At 42.8% G+C, this 4,569-nt stretch overlaps 1 pseudogene; it reads left to right on the top strand.

The window, feature by feature from the left end:
* The first annotated feature begins 719 nt into the window (after positions 1 to 719).
* Positions 720 to 1,722, top strand: LOC114217721 (actin-related protein 2/3 complex subunit 2 pseudogene; annotated as a pseudogene).
* The last annotated feature ends 2,847 nt before the right edge of the window (positions 1,723 to 4,569 follow it).

Below are 4,569 nucleotides of genomic sequence, written 5' to 3'. Positions count from 1 at the left end.
AGTGGAAATGTTAAGTTTCTGTTGTATGTATGGGTCTGGAGCTCAGGGAGAGCCCAGGGTTAGAAATCTGAATTTGGAGGTCATCACCACGTAGATATTTAAACCACAGATCTGTGCAAGGACACGTGGGAAGAGATGCAGAGAAGAGGAGAGCACACAGAAGGTCTCTGATTTCGATTTTCTTCTTTGAGTAATTTAATGGTTCCCATTCCTGTGACTACAGGACTGAGGCTTAGAAAGCAGAGCTCTGACACCGGAGCTGACACTAGTCTTCTATAAACTCTTCAGAGCACAAACCTGTCAGCACAAACACACAATAAAGTCTCCAGGTTTTGTTAATGATGATTAGCTCTTTTGGATAACAAAATACTATGGGAAGACAGAACAGGGAGAGCCCAAGAGAATGTAAACAGGCAGAAAAGCAGCAGGCTGTACTGTTGTGTGGGCAAGAGGAAGTTAATGAACCAGGGAAAACAATCCAAGGCATACTGACGGAAACCTTGACCCCGAGCTCTCACTTGCCAGCCTGGGAAGTGATCTAGTTCTATGGCTGGAGTCATGAGTCAACAAATAATCAACCCACAGATATTTATTGAGTAACTGGTAGATGTTCAGGTGTTGAGACTTTTCAGGCTCCACCAGAACACTCTTGAGAACAAAATAAATATGATTATCCACATTTTGCCAAAAAAAGAGAGATTTTGTCATTTTGTTCAAGTTCGAGAACGCGGCCGCCAGTAACAAACCAGAAGCAGTAGAAGTAACATTTGCGGATTTCGATGGAGTCCTCTATCATATTTCAAATCCTAATGGAGACAGAACAAAAGTGATGGTCGATATTTCTTTGAAATTCTACAAGGAACTTCAGGCACATGGTGCTGATGAGTTATTAAAGAGGGTGTACGGGAGTTTCTTGGTAAATCCCAAATCAGGGTACGATGTCTCTTTGCTATATGACCTTGAAAATCTGCCGGCATCCAAGGATTCCATTGTGCATCAGGCTGGCATGTTGAAACGAAATTGTTTTGCCTCTGTCTTTGAGAAATAGTTCCAATTCCAAGAAGAGGGCAAGGAAGGCGAGAACAGGGCAGTTATCCATTATAGGGATGATGAGACCATGTACGTTGAATCTAAAAAGGACAGAGTCACAGTAGTCTTCAGCACAGTGTTCAAGGATGATGACGATGTGGTCATTGGAAAAGTGTTCATGCAGGAGTTCAAAGAAGGCCGCAGAGCCAGCCCCACAGCCCCACAGGTCCTCTTTAGCCACAGGGAACCTCCTCTGGAGCTGAAAGACACCGACGTTGCCGTGGGCGACAACATTGGCTACATTACCTTCGTGCTGTTCCCTCGCCACACCAATGCCCGTGCTCGAGACAACGCCATCAACCTGATCCACACTTTCTGGGACTATCTGCACTACCACATCAAGTGCTCTAAGGCCTATATTCACACACGTATGCGGGCAAAAACATCTGACTTCCTCAAGGTGCTGAACCGTGCACGTCCAGATGCCGAGAAAAAAGAAGTGAAAACAATCACGGGGAAGACGTTTTCATCCCGCTAACTCTGGGGAACAGGAAGAGGAGGTGGCTGGCAGCTGAAGGCTGGAACGCTTGCTACTGGATAATCGTAGCTTTTCATGTTGCACCTCTTCAGGTTCTTAAGGGATTCTCCGTTTTGGTTCCATTTTGTACACGTTTGGAAAATAATCTGCAGAAATGAGCTTCAATAAAAGGTTGACATTCATCTGGGGTCAAAAAAAAATTATTCTAAAATTGGAGAAGGCCCAGAGATGAAAAAACTCCAAGTATTGAGGTGGAATTTTGGTTGTATTTGCCCCGTTAATTATGGGGATTTTTAAATGTCGTTAGGAACATCAACATCAACACTAGACTATTTGGGTTGTGTTTTGGATGGTTCTGGTGTGACCGTGTAGATATATTGCTGTTTTTTTTTTCTTTTAACAAATAGGGAAATATTTTGTTATTTAAAAGGAGTATAGAACTCTGTAGAACTACAGACCATTATTAGAATCAAATCATTAAGCATTTATTTGTCCATCAAACTCATTCTGCTAGTTTCTTTCAGGTGTATAGTAAGTATTCAGTATATGCTTGGTGCGTAGATTAATGAATGAGCTATGGTGGTCAAAAAGGTTTTGTCTGGAGAAGGTCTTTGCCTGAAAAATATTAGAAAAAATAATAGTGTAGGAGAGCAATACAAAGGAAAGGCAGAAAATGGCACAAATATATGTAAAAAATACATCAAATAAATTGAAATTTTTTTAAAACTAAGCATTCACATTCAGGAAGTGCAAATTGTATCATGGTGAGTTCTGGAAGAACCCCCAGAACAGACAGAGTGGAAATGGGGGCAATTTACGAGTTTTTCCCTAAATTCTTACTCCAGAAGTTGGGTATTTTAGCAGCTTCTTGAAGAAACATCCAGTTCACATTACTTTGCTTCCTGATTTGGTAACTGATTTCCAAGAATTAGGTCAGGTTGTCTTGCCATCAACTTTTTCTCTTTAGATAGGCACATGTCTTACCTGCCTGAGCTCTCCTGGTGACCAGATGAGAGTCCTCTGTCTTTGCTCGTTTATCTGGGGTTTCCGCTCTCCTTGTGCAGCACGCTGCTCTCTGTTTTTGCCTTGTGATTACCAGTTCTTTATTGGTCAGTGGCCAATCAGGTTTCATGTGTACCAAAATGCGGTAATAACACCGCTTGAAATGTTCAGAGTGCGCTATCTCGGAGGAGATCAAAGCACTTTTACAGACAGTATCTTGCTGATCGTCCATACATTGTCATAGAGTAAATAGGACACAGCTATTATTATCCCTATTTTACACATGAGGAAATGGGACCTCAAGGAGGCTAAATGATTGGCTTCATTTTACAAGTACGCAGTGGGCTAGGAGTGGAGCCAGGGGTATTCTTGGTTCAATTGCGAGGCTCTTTTGACTTTCTAGGTGCGTAGTCTTTTTTTGGTAAAGCTATGTAGAGAGACAAGAATGTCAGAGTTTGTTTTGCCTTTTTTATCCCCTTTTAGATTTATACTGAATTTTTTGTCATATTTGGCCCGTTGCTGTAGGTGGTGTTTATTTTTCAGGAGAATTGTTTATAGGATGGCCTTGGATTTGGATACTGTTGGGATCTGAGTGAGTTGCATGTCAGAAGAGAGTAAATGGCTAAGGCTACTTTTGGGTTTAGAAGATCTCTGAGAAGAGAGATCTCCCTAAGCAGGAAGTGATTCGGTGGAGAGGCAGGGATGGTTGGAACGGTGTCCCGTGGTTCCTCGCATCTTTATGCTGCTTGGACTGGTGGTTGCACTTTCTTCGGGTGGGTGGGTGGGTGGAGGTGTATTTCAAAGGGGGAAAACCCACCTGGCTGAGATATTTAATGGAAATCTGTGTTCCTGAGATTTCTGTTGACAGTAGGCTGTAGTTTATCAAACCACTATCTTGTTGGCTATGGCTGCTAAATTAATGCTTTTGGAGAAGTTCAGGGCCTCCTTTGGCAAGGGACTTTTAAAACAGGGCTCGGAGTCCAAGGAGCTTTATCTTGAAATGTTTTATTGCACTCCCTTGTGCAAGAATGATGAAGCCCAGGTATGTGCAGCATAAGGTGTGGTCTTCATACAGTTGCCAAGCGAGACTTGCTTTTTTTTTTTTTTTAAAGTTTTGTTGAGACTTGGGCAATCATAATTTGGGTTTTTCCCAGGCTGATCTACAATATACTCCCTAAAGAATTTGGTAGGCTCTTCGGACTGTGTTGCATCACGGGGGCCACATGGACCTGACAACACATTCTCTCAAGTTAACAGGGCATAATAGTGCATCTCCAAAAGGTCTGTGTGGGTGGTACTCTTTGTTTGCTGCTCCTAGAATGGGGAAGCTGAATCTCCCAAAGCTGGCATGAGTTGTTTGGAAGCTGCTGTTATCAGTTTGGGTTTCCGTCGGCTGGGTTTCAGATAACCAGATTGATACTTAGTCACGTGGATAACAGGAGGACCCAAGCTGGGGAGGAAGTGAGTGTCTGGGTTGGCCGTACAGTCTTGTGCACCAGGCTACCCACAGAAAGGAAAGCTCACAGCGGCTCTGACGCTGAACTTGGAAAGTTGCTTAGCTTCCCAAACCTCAGTTTCCTCTTCCATAAAATAGGGATTTCTGTCCTACTTATTGAGCAGGAATGTGTGGCTTAAGATGACGTAGTGTGGGTGAAAGTCCTTCCTCTATTGGTAGAGCTCTATGGACATCACTGTGGCTGTCTATGAAAAAGGGATAAAGACACCCAATTGGTAGGATTGTCACAAAGAGGAAAATAGATACCTTATGTAAGGCTCCTAGTATGTTCCTTTACATGGCAATAAACAAAAGTAAATAAAAATAAAATAAATAAAAGAAGTTGCCCTCCCCAGCCTACCCCCCAAACCCACTTTTTTCTACCCAAGACTCTGATGTTATTCTTTTTACCCTCATTTGCCCCACCCTTTGACCTATAAGTGAAGCTGGAATTTGCATCTGGGTCCCTAGCTTGGGTTGTTCCTTATGTGGGTCCAGTTCCTTT

Source organism: Eumetopias jubatus, unplaced genomic scaffold (assembly GCF_037043125.1).
Source record: "Eumetopias jubatus isolate StellerSeaLion01/CBP00866 unplaced genomic scaffold, mEumJub1_p1.0 scaffold_8, whole genome shotgun sequence".
In the NCBI taxonomy this organism is placed as follows: Eukaryota; Metazoa; Chordata; class Mammalia; order Carnivora; family Otariidae; genus Eumetopias; species Eumetopias jubatus.
This window is presented reverse-complemented; position numbering and strand designations above follow the sequence as displayed.